Genomic DNA, 19,440 nt, shown 5'->3' with positions numbered 1-19,440 from the left:
TATACAAAGTAGTGGATTTGGTGCATCCCTACCCCTTTAAAAAAAAAAACTATTGGTGGCCAGGGCTCTCTCCTATAAGGTAAAAAACCCACTGGTGGCCAGCGCCCCCCTTACAAGTTAAAAAAACCATTACTGGTCAGGGATTAAAAAAAAATATTGGTGGCCAGGGGCCCCTTAGAAGATTAAAAACAAAACATTGATTGCCAGGGTTTTAATATAAAATAAATTGGTGTTCAGTGGAACTTACCTTAATGTATAAACCCATTGATTGTACAGCATTGAGGAATATGTTGGTGCTTTCTAAATATGTGTAATAAATTGTAAGGTAAGTTTGACCTTGAGGAATTTGGGGCTTGTCCATCGCATTTTGTAGAAGCCCAGGAAACAGGGCAAAGTTGGGTGTTTTGGTGTTGTGTGTTTAGGCTATTAAAAAAACACAGCACGTAAAATCACCCAAAATCAAAAAATGAGGGTCTATTTGTATTAATCTGGCAGTGGATCCCAGGTCTAATTTTTATCAGTAGTGATCACTTCAATACAAAACTATATAGTGTATATTTAAGGAATATTTCTCCATTTTGGTTCATTTCCTCCCAGGCTGCTCTTTATTGTTCTGCTTAATGGAGCCCTTAAACTAAATCCAAAGGGTCAAGGTTCACAGCTCAATTTGGTTGCTGCACCCAAGGCCACCATAAGAATTCATAGGACCCCATATAATATAATTATTTGGCCCCCACTCCCTCCCCACCGCACAGTAAGGCCACACAGACATGGGAGCTATAAAAATAAATGAAAAACTTTTGGCCAGAGGATTATTAAGCCTGCCACCACGTCAAGGTAGACTCTTTAAGCAGGTACCTACAAACCTACTCTAACCTAACAAATAAGAGCCATTTAGTTTAATCCCTTGGCCAAAAAATAACCAGTCCTAATAAGGGCAATGGAAGGTGGACATTTGCTGCCTGCTGAAAATCTACACAACCAACGGGAAGCAAGTCTGCTGAAAATCGCTTCCCATGAACTCAAAATTCGACTAATCAAAATTTATTATAAAAATCACATTTTTTAAACTCGGGTGAATAGGATCGAACCGAAAACTTGAATCGAATTAGAATCAAATTTTATTTGAATTTTAAAAACTCTATTCGAGTTGCAAAAAACTTCAAATTGATTCCTGGACGACCCCATTGACTTAAACAAGAATTCATCAGGTTTTAGTCAGCGAATAGTCGAATTTGAGTTCTTAAAGGGCCAGTTTATGATAAATCTTGAAAATCAAATATGAATTTTTTTAAAAACTCAAATCAAATTTGAATAAATCCCTAGTTGAATTTGACAGTTTTGCCCATAATAAAAGTAGAAAATTCGAATTTCAAATATTTAATTTGACCCTTGATAAATCTGCCCCAAAATGTTGTGTGAGTAACACAGAACTGGGGACTAACGCTGAGCATGTGAGCCCAGTAACTCAGTGTTGCCATCAGTAATCAGGGGCTCCTTCTACCAAGTTAGAAGGAATGTGATTATTAGCCCACCAGTCACCTGATTGGTGGCCCTGCCAGCAAGTGGAATGGAAATGAGTGATTTGCTGTGGCCTCTAATTATGTCCAAACCCCATCCAACCCACAAATCACTTCTTGGTGTCTGCTGAAACACCATTTATATAGGATGCTAGTATAATGAGCAACCCAACTTAATCACTGTGCCATAACAATAATAATTGCACTAAACCCTGCATTTTACCCCAGGGCTACTGCCACATCTTTTCAATGGTGGGTGCGTAATACTCAGACCCCAATAAACCAAGGCAGCATTTCCACTGAACTAATCTTCCTTTAATTCTACACAAACAAGTTGCTTAAGACACAAAATGGATCCTCAGACAAACACAGAGTTTCCTTCCCACCCCACTGACACCAGAGGGTGACACCAGAGAGTACAGGAAACTGGTATTAGAGGGGCTGCATGGTGAGATGCTCCTTCCCGTGGATTCAGAGCCCAGAGGCTCCCCCTTCCCACAGACTGAGGCACAACACTGACAGAGGCAATACAAGTGATATAGTTGGCAGTGTAGCTTTGTGGGTGACTCTTCAGGGAACAGTACCAGCAGCCTGTCTCTTGGGCATCAGCTGCTCACTAACTGTATGGACACTCACACTCACACACAGGCCCGGACTGGCAATCTGTGGGTTCTGGCAAATACCAGAGGGGCTGCTATAAAGTGCCATAGAAAGTCACTATTTAGTGGGCTGGTGGGGGCTGTTTGGGCCTCCTTGTACTTGAAATGCCAGGGCCTATTTTAATTCTCAGTCTGGACCTGCTCACACACACAGTCACACACACACTCACACATACAGGAGGAGGAGGATTATTTTGGGGGGAGGCTAAGGTAGTCTTATTCACAGCAGTCCCCCCCCCAGAGCAGAATGAGCTGATTTGCCCCCCTACCGTTCTGTTTAAGTGGCACTGTCTGTGCACCTGGGCAGCAGTGGCGGAACTACCGGGGGAGCAGGGGGTGCGAGTGGGCCAGGGCCCACTCCCCCTCAGGGCCCTCCGACAGACTGAAATCTGGTGTGTACGGAGGGGGGCGGGGGCCCGGCTGCGCGTCATGCACCAGGGCCAGTCCCCCTCTAGTTATGGCACTGCTGGGTAGATATCTTATACCAGTATGATCACTGTACCAAATGGTTAATGAGCATTAACCCCAGACTGTAAGGTCACCTACAAAATAGCGTCAGAGTAAGGTATTAACCCCTAACACACACACACTGTAGTTCCAGTCACAGACACAGTCACACATAAGGAAATGCTTCCCTCCCTCTCTCTGTGTCTATGGGAAAAGATGCTGGATAGAGGAGAGGCAGACAGAGAACTCATAATTGCTGCTGCTGCTGCCAGTCTCCCTTGCTTCCCGGTTACACATGGAAACCAAGCCGTGATTCTGAGAGGGGACAGCAAGGCAAAGAGGAGGAGCTGCGCGCTATTTCCATCTGATCGGCTGTGAGAGAGCGGAGCAGCTGCGAAGACTTTTTGCAGGGAGAGGATGTGAAGTCCCCACTGTCACCCTGGGCTTGCGGAGCCGCTCATCTTCGCTTCTGGCCAATGAGAGGGGTACACTGACTCCTTCGGATCGTACCTCGGCACACGAGGGGACCCCAACTCTTCTCTTAGTCTGTGGGCGCTAAAAGCAGCACCCTCTGACTCGGATGGATTCGCCTGGGGGAAAGTTACTGACCGGGGGACCACTACTTGTTTTATTCATGCGGAAGGGACAGTGAACTTGGCTGCTCCCTCGATGGTCCGTGCCCACAAAGTATGTGACACAGGTGCGTGCCCGCAACCTTTTCCGACTTCTCCCGACCTGTTGCAGGTGCATCTCTGCTGTGCGACTCCGATGCCTCTCGTTGAGTTTCCTCTGTAGCAATGGGCACGAAGCAGACCAAGGTGTGCCAAGCTTCTGCTGGAGACAGTGCTTAGCAAGCCCATGGCTCCCGGAAGGGCACTCCGGCAAGGGAACGCGGCGACTTCTGGCCTTCTTTTAGCCTGAGGTCTAGTGAGAAAGTTGGCAAGAGCGGAGCTGCGAGTCTCCCTCCTTATCACAGGAGGGTCGGAATGATTCAGGACATGATGGCTCTGGTCAGACAGGGGAAGCAGGCACCTGCGCCAGGTAAGACATCTCATGAGAACTGACTCTGGGGAGAGGCAGTAGACATTGTGTTCTGTTTCATGGGGGGAGTTGGCTCAGTGTATGATGCCTCCCAGCACGGGGGTCAGGCTCTGATTACAAACTTGGCACCTGTTGTACAGCTCACACTATAGACTAACATGTTGTTTGGGGGGACAGACGTCAGTCATTTGTGTTGTATTTGCAAAGCTGCTTTTTGTTTGGGAGCTCTGGGTCCCACAGTTTATGGGTGTAATCTTTAGATGGAGGATGGGGAGGGGGAGCTTTATGTGGGGCTTCTAATTCTAAAGGGTGTCTCACAGATGATGGGGAAATAGACTCCATTGCTTGTGTTCAGAATGTAGCTAGCCCTACAGTTTTCTGTGCCTCAGGTGATCAAAAGCCCCATGATCAGACTGGCATTGGTTTTTTAAAATTTGATCTGTAAAACCTACTTCTGCTGGGTTCTGTATAGGAATGGCCGTTGTATTTTTGGGCTGGGGTCTGTGTAGCTGAAGCAACAGGTCATCTCAGGAAAGTGTCCTACTAACATGATTTGTGTCTGAAACAATTCAGTTAAATGTTTACATATCAATGCCAATAAGGGACAGTGGAGGTTTCCAGTGCAAGAATTTGTTTGATCTATTATTTGGATAATAATGTCAGTACCAATATTTAAGACAAGACGGGCCACTGAATTTGTCTGGTCATGTTCTTTATTGAAACCAGGCATGTTATGCATGGGATTAGCATACAATATATGCACATAGGACTGAACACATACATTCAGACCCACAGAAGCCTATTAGTTGTAAAGATGTTAATGTAAATTATATTTTTATAAATTTCTGTTGAAATAAAAGAATAGCTCACTAGGTGTAAGGGTTACAGCGTGGAACCGCTGTGATAGTGGATAGCCATTCCATTGGGAGAGGATATGGCGGAAGCCCAGGGGTGTACCCATAGATGGTAAGGGAGGCAGACATGGTGAAAATAAAGCAGGTTTACTTGGAGCTTGCAAATAACACAGGAACAGTTCAAAATAAGGTAATTACCAGGAAGGTGAGGATAAGGAAACAATGCTGGAACAAGGCAACACAGGAGCTTGGAATCCAGGAGCTTGGGATACAGGTAAGGAATCACTGGAACAAGATACAGCGACCAGATACAGGATATGATTACAATTAATGACTCAGCCCTGAGCAAAGCTCAGGGCGGGGTTAATAAAGGGACGGTAATTGGGAATGGGAAACACATGAGGGTAAACGAGGTGGGTGGAGAATGGGGAGGAACACACTAGAAACTGACAGGTACATGAAACACAAGACACACAAGGGTAAGGATCAGCCTCAAAGAGCCCCCAGTGGCTCAAAAGAACACACAATGTCCAGAATCTGGGAAATAAAGGTTTGAGTCCCGGGCTGATCCTTACACTAGGTTCCTTCGTATTCTGTTCATGAAATGCTGTAATTTGTGATATGGATGCACCTAATCCATAATGTCTCATGTCTGCGGTTATTTTGTTGTTTTTAATTTTGTTCTCTGATTCTGTTGAAATGCTACTCAATGAAATGATCATACTTACTGGCCATACATGGGCTGCTAAATCTGTCAGCTTGGTCCCTCCAGACCTGTGATCCTCAACCAATGGCTCACAAGCAACAGGTTACTCACCAACCCTTTGAAAGTTGCTCTCAGTGGCCTAAAAGTGGGTGCTTATATTTAAATTCCAGGCTTGGAGGCAACTTTTGGGTGCATAAAACCAGGTGTACTGCCAAACAGTCTCCTGTAGGCTGCCAGTCCACACTGAAGGGCACCATATATCCAATCATAGTCTTTATTTAACATCAGCAGGGGCTTTTTGATGCTTGTGTTGCTCTCCAACTTTTTTTAAATTTGAATGTGGCTTACGGGTAAAGAAACATTTAGGATCCCTGTTCCAGACCAAGTCAGCAGTTTATTAGACTTGTATATGACAACTTCCAGACAGCTTGCTCAACCCATATGTGTTAAACAAAAAAAATTGACAGGCATGAACATTTGAGTTGAAGACCTTATAATTATGTTTTGTTATGTTTTCACATTGGGTCTGTCTAGCCCCCTATTATGATCCAGTTATAGAACTGGCGGACAACTGTTTGGCCCACTTTATTTGTGGCCAAATCTGAAAAACAACTGCTCATTTGGTGTCCTTGCCAAACAAGCATATTTAACAGTGTATGGCTAGTTTTAGATATTAAATTGGTCAGTGTGTTACACAATCTCTCAATACTTCATTCTTACAGCATGGACATTCAACTTTTATTATTTATCAGCACAGATCAGAAGTAGAAGACCATCATATTCTAATCTAATCAGGTATGTGTCTTTGTTTCTGATCCCCAGCTTTGTTTAGTTCCCTGTCTGAAGTGTCAGTTATTACTGACTGTGTAATTACTACACATGTACTTCAGTTGCAGCAAACCCAGACGTTTATCAGATCCTGGCCTTAATGCTACGTGTTATCACTGTAAGAGTTGCATTTCTTTCTTTATTGCACAACCTAAATCAGTACTTAGTCCAGACTTTTGAGGATACAGCATTTCATGAACATGTCATCTTTTCGTAGAAAGGTAGCTGGGCAAACAATGGGTGTGACCAGGGCCGCCATCAGGGGAGTAGAGGGGTTACAAGTGTACCGGGCCTAAAGGGGGCCCCCCATTGGCAGTGCCAAAGCCGTACTGCTTCTTTGAATGTCCTGAACCGCTGATAAGGGGAAGTCCAGAATTGCCGAAGTCCTGAAGTCCTTGTGTGTGTGGGGGGGGTGTTACCATTTTTAGCACTGATGACTGTGTGGTCTTTTAACTGTGATGTGGGTTGGATCTGGTGTGGGGCTTCCGGGATGTCATGGACGGGGCCCCAAAAATGTTGTTGTACGGGGCCCCGTGATTTCTATTGGTGGGGTGTGACACTAACGTTTTTTACATTATAGGACGGTATTGTGGGTTTGGAAATGTTTTTGTTATTTGTATGAGAGAAATAGCCTTTTGTTGAACTTTGAGGAACTTCGTAGAGAGCTTTATGGCTTAAGTATTAACCTCTGCACTATTCTCTTTGCAACTAAATTCTTTTTTGCAAGCCACTGGTTTTTGTTTAGAAAGCTATGCCATTTGTTGAATTGTGTAAGATGACTGTGTATATTCCTGGAACCAGCCATCACAACCATCTGTGAAATATGTTGGCGCTATAACAATATATGTTAATAATATAAATCTGTATGTCCCTCAGTGCATTATTACTCCTAAAAACAGCCGCTAGCCAGTCTTTTGTATTACTTCTTCTAGGAGTCATCTGTTGGCTTAATTAGTGATGGTTGTAGTCTTCTCATAGTTGTAGTTCTACCACAGCTGCGTTCCTCTATACACTATCCCAGCCTCTTCATCACAATCACATTCCGACAATCCAAGGTAGCAAGTAGGGTTGCCACCTGGCCAGTATTTTACAGGCCTGGCCGGTAAAAATGATGGTTGATCCCAATGTTATTAATAGGGAAAAAAGATAAATATATAGGAAGGCCCTTATTTTTTTCCAGAAAAGGTGGCAACCCTAGTAGCAACAAATGTGGATTTTTACTTTGTGATCAAAACTGTTCATTTTTGAGTGCTTTGTTTAGGTATTTTCAGAAACCTGTGCCTCGGGGCTCCTGCAGAATAGATGCAAGAGTTTTGCCTTCTGGACGGAATTGAAAAATGTACAGATGGCATTGTTTGTATTAATCCCCTTTATGGAGATACTGAGCTGTACGACCAACCAGAGCATGACATGTACAGCCCTGCTCCAGAAACACCTATGGAGACACACAGAGAAATACAGATACAGTACGAGCAGTGGCGTAACTAGATATTACTGGGCCCCACAGCAAACTATTTTTCAAGCCCCCAAAATGTTTAGAGGTTGACTTGTTTTTTCAATATTTATTGAAACTGTATATGAATTATGGGCTTATGGGGCCCCTATACCTCCTGGGCCCCCCTGCAGCTGCAGGGTCTGCTTCCTCTATAGTTACGCCCCTGAGTACGAGATACCCAATAACATTTTAATGCAGCACCTTGTCTGCCCGTATTTCACTCATTCCTCCTGCACTTACCTCTTATGTGATTTGTATTTGCTATGAAAATAATGTGTAAGTTGCTTCAGGACTCCAAATATGAAAAGAAAAAAGCAAGAAAGCTTATCTTCTTGTTATTTTCCCACTAACACACAGCATGAATCTACAGCTTATTGGCAAATAGAACTTTTCTGTGTACACTTAGTGGATCTGTTATCCAGAAACCCATTACCTCGAAAGTAAAGGAATATAATTTCCAATTGAGTCCTATTGAAAGCAACAATTCTTCATTTATTACGGATATGTTTTTTCTGTAATAACAGAAACCGATTTATTATCTGAAAATATGATATCCATAAAACTCTAAAATAAGGGAACGCCATTTAATTACAATGAACAGTTTCACAATTTCATTTCGGACTGATATTCTTTTTCCTCTAATAATAATAATAATGATAATAATTAGGGATGCACCGAATCCAGGATTCGGTTCGGGATTCGGCCAGGATTCGGCCTTTTTCAACAGGATTCGGATTCGGCCGAATCCTTGTGCCTGGCCGAACCGAATCCGAATCCTAATTTGCATATGCAAATTAGGGGTGGAGAGGGAAATCGCGTGACTTTTTGTCACAAAACAAGGAAGTAAAAAAAAAATTCCCCTTCCCACCCCTAATTTGCATATGCAAATTAGGGTTCGGATTCGGTTCGGTATTCGGCCGAATCCTTTGCTTAGGATTCGGGGGTTCGGCCGAATCCAAAATAGTGGATTCGGTGCATCCCTAATAATAATAGGCTTGTACCTGATGTTCACTAAGCTAGCATAAGTCCATGTTAATTGAATTGAATCAATTGGGTTTTTTAAATGTGGGTTTTGTTACCTCTTAGGACATGGTGATTCAAAGAGAAGATCCCTTATCTGAACCTCCTACATAAGATACTTGTTTTAGGATTTCTAGATATATCAGAGATCTTTTAGTTCCTTTTAGAACAGCCCCAATATTGGTCATAAATATACAGTTATGGGACCTGTTATCCAGAATGCTCAGGGCCTGGTGATTTCCGTATCTTTTTGTAATTTGGATCTTCATACTTTAAGTCTACTAGAAAATCATGTAAACGTTAAATAAACCCAAGAGGCTGGTTTTGCTTCCAATAAGGATTAATAATATCTTAGTTTGGATCAAGTACAAGATACTGTTTTATTATTACAGAGAAAAAGGAAATCATTTTTAAAAATTTGGATTATTTGGATAAAATGGAGTCTATGGGAGACGGGCACTTTGTAATTTGGAACTTTCTGGATAATGGGTTTCCGGATAACGGATCCCATACCTGTGCAGTGATGCATTCCAGTTAACTGTTTGGTTTGCCTCATACAGCCTTGTGCATAGTTATATATCCAAGGTAAGTCCTATGCAAGTCATAAGCTAGGTGCTTATGTTTAATTCTCAGTTATATGAATAATAAATAAAGATAAAACATGCACATAAATAAGGTATATATAATAAAAATAGGAGCATTCTTGTTGAAGTGGGATTATGATGTCAATATTTCCCAGTAGATTTAGAGATTCAGCAATATTAGGCAAAGCAAATTGAAACTGTATTAACAGGGCCGGATTTACATTGTGGCGCCCCTAGACCCACTGCCATTCGTCGCCCCTCTCCCCTCCAGGGGGACAGGAGCAATGGGGATTGGCGAAAGAGAAATTTAAAAAATGATTGTATCTCCAGCGCATCCCCAGTGCTTTATTTTTTCAGAACCTAAAGTAATAGCAACCCTGCTTAGCCTGTACATAGAAACACAGTCATTTAATGCAGATAACAGGGCCATATCTGTGATTTATCTTTGCTGTAGTTAAATGGTAAGCAGGAATATTCTGAGGTCAGATAAATAAAAACTAGGCATGCAAGGGGCATTGTGCAGGTATAATAAATATATCCCGTCACCCATAACCATCAGCAATTAATTAATCAGCTATTATACACTTGTTAGCTATAAATTCAAGTGTAATTAGTCACAGACAAGTTTGTGTAATAGAATGAAATAGCCGGATGTTGTAGATCATAGGTCTTCAGAGCTGAACTTGTGATTGTGGCAGATGCACATTTATTGCTGTGGGGAAAACCTGCAAACTGGTTGGTGGGTGTTTTCTTATCCCTTCTGATGGTCCTTGTGTAAATTTAACACAAAATATTTATTTCTTTATCTTATCGGTCAATTTATTATCACTATTAAGATTGTAACAGTTGGTTATGTTATGACAAAGACTACTTTGTATGGTTTTCTAGATAGAATTATTTTTGTTGTTTTTGTTTTAATACTTCTCTTTTCTGTTCACAGGTGGCCCTGTCTGATGCACAACCTTCCCATTCTGTACGGTGAGCAGATAAATGTGGAGTCATTGCTTGTTGACCCCAGCAGAAGAATCTGATGTCCTATGGGGAAGGAGAATCATCTTGCAATGTTGGTTTGTTCCAACCAAAGACATTTCAAGTGCCTGTAATTGATTTGTACATATTTATAAATAGGTACATTTAGAGAGGGTTGATGCACATTCCCCGCATTGCAGGGATTTCTATGTTACACCTTGTACATGTGGACTAGCTGTCTTTTTCTTGAGTAGATATATTTAGTGACCATGTAAGATGGACAGTGAAAACCATCTCCAGAATGGCAATGAAAGAAGGCCCATGTTTTCCCAGTGTCTTGAGCAAAGCTGTAGTTTTCTATTATTTCTGCTCTGAAACCTGGTGATAATATGAATTATTGGAAACTGACCCTAGAATAATATTGTTTCAAGAATGTTGAATATACTGTGAGCAGGCAATCGTTCTGGAAGCATTAAATTCTGACTATAGAGACTTCCAGTGGGTATTGTGCTGGTTTCCAGTCTGTACATAATATGTGCCCATTATTATGGCATCAGAGTAGATTTATACTATCACCGAAGAGCCTCTAGTTTTGTTTTGGAACCTTAAAGGACAAGGAAAGGCAAAAAAATAAAATTCCATTTTACTTTCTTTAATGAAAAAGAAACCTATCTCCAATATACTTTAATTAAAAAATGTGTTTAAGCATTGTAGAGATCACAATGAAATCTGAAATCATTTGCATTGCTTTGCCTATCCCCATCTAGTGGTAGACATGAAAAAAGCACCCAAGCAGGAAAAATTCTGCTTTGCTATTGCATGACTTGGGTCGTATTTTATTTCTCAGGCCCAATGCACTGAAATGGCTGCCTCCACGCCAATATCAGAGCTAAAAAAAAATATGTTTGTTCATTTCAAATTTTAAATGGTAGAGTGAATTATTTGCAATGTTAACGGTGTAATTTAGAAATAAAATGTAAACCATAAAACTCATGACAGAATCTCTTTAAATAACCTCCTACAATAAACTTTATCGCCTATAGCTAATATTGACATAACAAGGAGAACTAAAACCTAAAAACAAATAGAAATGCTGTATTTTATATACTGAACTCACTGCATCAGATTAAACTTTAATAGGATTTGTAACAGCAATGATCCAGGCCTTCTAATTTATGCCCAGAGTGTCACCATCTTGGATTTTGTTAGGTGGCAGCCCAAGAGGGCCCAGGATCTCCCAGTCCGACATTACTGTATTAGAGTGCACTGTGCACAAAAGTCACATGAAAATAACTGGTGCGGTCACAGCTTGTGAAACACATAAAACTGACTAGAGTTTGTGTAATTGTGAAGGAGCCTTAGATAATGAGCCCCAATGAGGCCAGGCCTGATGTGAATGATGTCTATTCTATGTAAAGCATTGTCAAATATGTCAGTACTATATAAATCATTCATTTAAAGAAGGCTTGTGTGAGCGGGATCTTGGATCCAACTCAGATCGACCTGTGGTAACAAAATATCCTCATAGATTTTCTGCTTATTCTGACCAGAAATGGTTAAAGTTTGATTTCTTCTCTAAAACAAGCAATTGTTGAGTGCCCAGCATGTGTTGGAGGATGAATTGTACATTAGGGTTGTTACTAGTGGCCTTAGTGGCACGTCAGTCTGTTAGTAATGCAGCCGCCTCTTCCTTATATCCCAGTGCTGTTCATTAGTGCTCCTCATAATTTATCCTCAATACTGTAAAATCTGCCCATCCAAATTCATGCTGCTTTCTACCTTTCTTGGGACTGACAGCTCGGCACTAACCTGCAAACTATTGTTAATGAACATCACATAATGATATTTCTGAGCCAAAAAGATATTCCATAAGAATATATAATGGATCGATATTGTTTAATTCTTTGGTTTGTCATTAAACACAACACAAATAATAAAAAGACATTCACAAAATACTGTAAATTGGTGTCCTCTCCACCAGCTTTATCTTCTTTTTTGTCTTAAAATGTGCGGCTGCCCACACTTCTGTAATCATGAAAAATATGACATGTAGGTTCTTGTCAAAAGTGTGGATCTGAGCCCAACAAAGGCTCTTTGGGCTTGAACTACATGAACAAGCTGATGTCACTTTCATCCGATGAGAATTTTAAATCTGCCTAATTGATATCTGGCCAATCTTTAGCCAGTAGTGATGTGCGGGCCGGCCCAAAACCAGGGGGACCCGGGGATTCAGGCCGACTCCTGCACAAAATCTTCGGGTCGAGGGCGTGTCTGGGTCGAGCTCTTCTCCTGCTCTCCCTGCCCTCTAGCAGTTCCGGCTTCCGGCGCTGGATTTCATAGCCTTCTGCCCACCCGCCCCTTTTGTGATGTCACTGCAGGGGCGTGCGCGGGTCTATAAATAAAGGGCAGCAGAGGGCCCGGACCGGGTGCGGATTGGGAGGGGGCAGGTTAGGGTCGGTTACAGGTCAAGAAATTCTCCACCCGCACATTCAGAGAGGCTTCTCAGTGGATCCAATACATGGGCCAATAAGCTGCCAACTTGGACTCAAAGCAACATGGGGAGAGGAAAGCATAAACAGTGGTTAGCATCTGTAATTATTACAAGGAGGAGAGGAAAGTCACAGCATTTGCTTGTGGGCCCACACAGGGAATAACAGCAGCGGGTCATGAGCATGGGACCAAACCATCATAGCAGAACAGTCATTTCATGAGAAGCAGACAAATATGATAATGATTGGTTAGTTTATGTGCATATTTCATAGGCAGTAGGTAGTAACTAGAGCAAGGAAGCAGAGCCATAAGAGGCTTTGGATAATCAAATGATTTACAGCTCAGTTTCTGAGGTTCCTGCAATGTGGCCTCCCCTCAACCCTAGCGCTTACCTTTCCCATGCAGGAGGGGGTCCAGGGGCTGGTGCATCGATAGTACAGAGAGTGGAATTGTATTCTCTGGCAGTGGTTTAAAAAAATGGAAATTCGGCTGTTAAAGTTACCAGGAGTTGCTTTTTGACGCCCCTGGTAACTTGTATGTTTCTGCCACTTGAGATCAGTTTTTCAACTCACCTCATTGGTGCAGCACTGCTGATGTTTTATGCAGGGTATCAAAATGATGTCCTATGCTGTAAAGTAGATAGCGAAGAAGCACGCACTCCAAGGGCCAGTCGATGTAATTAAAAGCCTTTATTCAAGAAACAGCTAAAACAACAGATCCTTGCGCGTTTCGTATCCGAGGATAATTACTCATAGGCATGATTGAAACCAGCCGTGAACAAAATTTAAACAGATAAAAAGGATGTGACGTACAAAGTCAGTCATTCTAAACATTAACCCTAAAATTTAAGTTATTTAATGCTTTATGCTGTAAAGTTTCTTGGGTCCCTTTCTGTTCTCTTCTGGTTCTGACTTCTAGGTGTGATAATCAGCTGCATTCATCTACACCACTGATTCCCAACCAGTGGCTCACAAGCAACATGTTTCTCACCAGCCCCTTGGATGTTGCTCTTAGTGGCTTCAAAGCAGGTGCTTTTTTTTGAATTCCAGGCTTGGTGGCAAGTGTTAGTTGTATAAAGACCAGATGTACTGCCAAACAGAGCCTCTTGTAGGCTGCCAGTCCACATTGGGGCTATAAAATAGCCAATCACAGCCATTATTTGGCACCCGCCTAGGAACAATTTTCATGCTTGTGCTGCTCCTCAGCTCTTGAATGTGGCTCATGGGGAAAAAAAGTTGGGGATCCCTGATCTACACTGTATCAAGAGTTAGAATCAGAGTTAGGCTCCTTGATAAAGGCCCTTAGGTCGGCTGAAATGTTGGATGTATAAGATGTACACAATAAAAGAAATGTGATTCTTTTCACAGCATTGAAGTGTGGATCCTTGTGAATATGTTTGTTGACCCTGCACCCACATTAGTCCGGACCAGAGTGCACCTGCTGGACATTGAATATATATACACATTTATTTACAATTCTTATACCATTGCAAAATATGAACTGAACTGTATATGGAAAGTTTCTTCTAAATTAATTATTTTAATTTTGAAATGTTTTGGGGTGGAGTTGGGGTGAATTGATGTGCTGTAGGCACAAAGCAAACGAATGCTTTCAGACATGTTCAAGGGCATCTCAAGAAACAAAGAAAAATGTTTCAGTTGACAGCTAGGACAAGTGACCAGGGCTGGAACTAGGAGTAGGCAGAAGAGACACCGGCCTAGGGCACTAGGGGGTCACTTGGCAGGTACCTATTAAGCATCTTCTGCCCACCCCTAGTCCATGTTCTCTGCCCTCTCTAGCTCTCCCCTCCCTCCTCTCCTTCACTCTCCCCTCCTTCACTCTCCCCTCCCGCAGGAGCGCAGTCATGGTCAGAGCACAGGGGGTAGCGGGCTGGCCGGCCGGGTTGCCTAGGGTGCCCAGTTGGCTTGTCCCGACCTTCAAGGGATTTAGAGAACTAACACCATTGTATAACAGCCCAGTTATATGATAGAGGTTATTTGCAGGAGTCAGCCCTGTCTGTTGCAGAAAAAATACTTTTATCCTGTTTGCAACAATTGTATTTGCTGAACAACTAGAGAACATATAGTACATAGGTGCACTACACCTTTATATTTTGGAAACATTTTTTGTGGGGGCCTCCAAAGTTACATCACTGACTCTGCTGCAGTAAATAGGACTTGAGCTGAACTGCTTATTAGGAATTATCTATGATATTTGGTTCTTGCCCTAACCAAGACACAATTTAAAGGGTCAGTATACCACTCCTCCCTTCAACATTGGTTCAATGAATAGGGAAACTAAAGCAACATTCTACTTTCTGACCCCAAAGAGCAAACAATAGAGCAGCCTGAAGATAATTAATTATAATGAATGTATAATGAACTGCTATTCAGTTAACTTATGGTTTGTTTAACTCAGCTCTATACCATCAGGTAGTAGAATGTGGCTTTACTTAGATTTTTACATTTTGAGACAGAGAGAGAATCAGGGAAATTCCATGTTACATACATATAGACATTGGGCAGTTGTCTAGGGATCTGGATTAATGTGTGCATATGTGTGACCCAGTTTCGGACTGAGCCGGCGGTACACTGGGAAAAAACCTGGTGGGCCCCCGGCTCTTGTGGGTCCCACCAGCCCAGATCCGCACCTTCTTCTTGCTGCGACTGCCTGATGAACGGCAAAAACAGATCCGCACCTTCTTCCTGCTGCTACCGCCCGACAAAAGGACAAAAACATTGATTGTGTGCGCACACGCGGCGCACATGCACACACAGCATGCCAGTGCGCCAGCTCAGCAAGGGAGGACAGAGGGGGCCCTCGGACAGCAGCCCTAGTGGGCCCCTGGCCTCTCAGTCCGACCCTGATGTGACCCAGCATGGCTACTGAAACTAGGTTATGTTATGTTACATAGTTATGTTGGGTTGAAAAACGATAAAAGTCCATCAAGTTCAACCCCTCCAAATGAAACCCAGCGTCCATATATACACACACTCACACCGACCCCTCCATACACTCACATAAAGTATATATACCAATATCTATATACATTTTAGATTTTAGTAGCACTATAGAGTTGGATTAATAATAGACACAGTGGCTCGTTTATAAATACTGGACAAATTTGCCCATAGACAGTAACCCATAGTAACCAGTGAATAGCATTTTTTTCAGGCAGCCCTAGGTGGAACAGTGAAAGCAAACATTTGGCCATGGGTTACTGCCCAGGTGCAAATTTGTAAATGAGCCCCTCTGCAGTGTTACTGGTCACATATAAAAGGGAGCTACAAATGTGGCTCAACAAAGTGTATCACATGTAATTATATTTCTGTAACAAAGACTTTTACCTCCACTACCACTACAAAAAAATTATGATATTAAACACTATATAAATTGCAAAACAAAAAACTTGATTTATCTTCTAACTTGCGAAAAGTGCAAAAAACAATATGTGGGCAAAACAAGTCGACACTTAAAAGACAGAATTAGAGAACACATTCTTAACATTAACAATAAGGAATCACCAACACCAGTGGCCGGACACTTTGAAGAATGTAATAAAAGGACATCCTCCTTTTTGACAGTTACTGGTATAGACAGAGTAGTTCCAAATATAAGGGGTGGGAATATCTTAGGACTTGTATGTTTTCTTTGAGAGACACATCGGGTAGCACCAGGCACTTGTTTCCCATTGGCCAATTCGCTTTTAAATACTGTATATACATTGTTTAATGTTTAGCCTATGAGTAAGTGTCCTTGGTAGACACGAAACGCACTAGACTTAGTTCTTAATTATGGAAAACCCTTTTACAATCTGACTCCGGCTCTACTACTTCATGGGTCCAGGCTTGTGCCAGTCTCTTTTGAAGTTTTTTGGCCCACTGCCGTGTTACCCTGGAACAGTAACCCATAGCAACCAATCAGCAAAAAGCAACTACTGGTCACCTGTTTGAAAACAAACAAGAAACAAAAAAATACAGACTGAGCAGCAGAACCAACTCTCTGTGTACCCTTAGCCTAAGTCAGAACCCTACTGTATAGGCTGCTCTCCCCTACTCTACTGTCTTGCTGCTGTGCTGGGCTCTGGAGGGGCTGAGCATGTCCCAGAGCCCAGTGTAGGACTGTGACAGCAGCAGACCCCCTGGCCAGTATAATAGTAACAATAGTTGTGAGAACAATAGATGAGTTGAGTTCTGCAATCCTAGTAGATCAGAGGCAGGAGTGGGAGAGTCTGCAGAAGCTGGAGACCTGTGCTAGGCCTAGAATACTTTTCTTTTTTTTGTATGCTAAAATGAATTGAAAGTCATTAGTGCAAGGGCACACAAAGGGTATGGAACACTTCTCTCTGCCTGCAGATTTAATGAGGCGGAGATGAGCGGATCACCTCAAATCATTGGCTTCCTCTGTCTGCGCTGAAACATGTAACTTCTGTCTGTGTGCGGCTAAACAGAGCAGTGCAGGGATGGGCCTGAAAAACACCAAAGCTGACATTTTCAGCCCAATCCCCTCTCCTCTCCATGTAGCCGCATGCAGGTGGAAGATGAACTTTTCACTACGCTTCTCTCCTCATAACAATTTGCAGGTGGAGTTTTTATAGTAGGAGCTTTTCCAGACTTCAGTATGGCCTTAAATGTTCTTCATCTTATCAGTTTGCTAGATCAAGAGCAAGATAGTCTTTATGACAGTTTTTTCCAATTACTAATTTACATTTTTAAAAATAATTTCCTTTTTTCTCTGTAATAATAAAATAGTACTTTGTATCGCATGTATCCATTATACAGGTATGGGATCTATTATGTAGGATGCTTGGGATCTGGGATATACTGTACAAGGGCTTTTTGTCATTTGACTCACCATACCTTAATTCTCCTAAAAATCATTTGAACATGAAATAAACCCAATAGGATTGTTTTGCCACCAATATGGATTTATTCAGCTCAGTCACCATCAATTGCAGGGAACTCTTATTATTACAGAGATGGCCTTTCTGTACTTCAGTGCTCTCTGGAAATCAGCAATCCCATATCTAAGCACCCGATCTTGAGCACATAAATCAGAATTAAAAGCATACTGATTGAATTGATGTCCTTGTGGCCCCCCTTCTTGTTGCCGACTATCAGGTATCAGGGTAGTGAGATACAATGGAAGAAGTTGTGTTCTGGCTCTTACGTTAGACATCTATTCACTCCAGCCGTTATAGTTTAAATACATTTCTCTTTCTATTACAACTGCTACTATAATGACACTCTGGCAGTCAGTTGAATTGGCACATGATATACATGTGAGCAGTAACGCCACGTCAAGGCTTCAACCATGTTACTGTCCATTCACACACCTATTGCAGCAAATGGCTCACCCGATGACTTGCTGCAATAGTTCCCTATCTGGCCAGATACCGGCTGATATAAGCCGTCATGGGACCCCTCCTCCTCAGATCAGACTGGGAGATGCAAGGAACAAAAGTTCCCCAATGAATAATCTACAATAACACACACTTCCGCACACCCACATGCTCTCACTCATTCACTCACTATTTTCTCTGTCCCTGTGGCAAATCCCATGGTCAGTGAGACTGGAATTCCACTCCCCACTGCTTTGCTAACTATATAATTCCCCTAGTACTTCCCTATTCAGTAAGAATTTGATGGACCCTATAGATGAATTAAGGACACCGTTACACAGTAATTGAGGGTGAGCGTGTCCGTCAGGTTTATTATGGATGATCCAGAGGAAGGCAAAAAACCCCATCTTCAGCCATCTCCAATTTGCTTCAGATGGGGGGAAAATTCCTTCCTGACTCCAAAACGGCAATCGGACCAGTCCCTGGATCAACTTTCTACTGACTATTAATACCAGCAGCCTTTATTATCTAAAAGGCCTGGTTATGGGGGATGAGGATTATTATGGGCCTATTTATCTTGACTTATATATGTGATTCATGGTGGGGAGGGGAAGGAGGGAGTTGTGGCTAGGCAGCATTTAGGGACCTACAGCTCTGCCTAGTCTATTCTTATTCCTTTGATCCTAAAACTTTACACTTTCACATTCACAACGCTAATGGGCTTATTTTTCTTTTTAATAAGGGGCCTACAAGCTGCAGCTCTATCTGCTGCAATATTACTCCCTCCTATTGGGACAAAGAGGCACAAGCATACAGACGGCCTCATTAGATTTTTCTACATTTTAATGGTGAACTAAATTAAACTTGCAGCCAATCAGAAGGTGCGCTATGTTCATCTTCAACATTGGTGCAATGGGGATCCCTATTTACATTCACACACCATTTCATACCTTTCATACTTATTGCAGCAAATCACAGTGTAAACAGGCTGAAAGTGGTGTTTCTTCAGCAGTTAATTTACTGTTATGATTTGCTGCAAATTTCTATCAGGATATGGCATATTCCTTATCTCACATAGCTAATCCCAAATCCCTTTACTATAACCCTTATAGTAACAATAACCCATAATTATATACATATATCCCTTATTCAACATCACTATTACCATATCCCTTTACTATAACCCTTTTAGTACCCATATCCCATAATTATATCCCATAATTCTATACATATATACCTTATTCAACATCACTATTCCCATATCCCTTTACTATAACCCTTTTAGTACCCATATCCCATAATTATATCCCATAATTATATACATATATACCTTATTCAACATCACTATTCCCATATCCCTTTACTATAACCCTTATAGTACCCATATTTATATACATATACCCCTTATCCCACATAACCACTGCCATATCCTGTATACTTTTACCCATAAACTTTACATTTAATGTACAGTATGTGCTACAAACTA

The sequence above is a fragment of the Xenopus laevis genome, chromosome 2S (genome assembly GCF_017654675.1).
Source record: "Xenopus laevis strain J_2021 chromosome 2S, Xenopus_laevis_v10.1, whole genome shotgun sequence".
NCBI lineage: Eukaryota > Metazoa > Chordata > Amphibia > Anura > Pipidae > Xenopus > Xenopus laevis.
Note: the sequence above shows the minus strand (reverse complement) of the source record.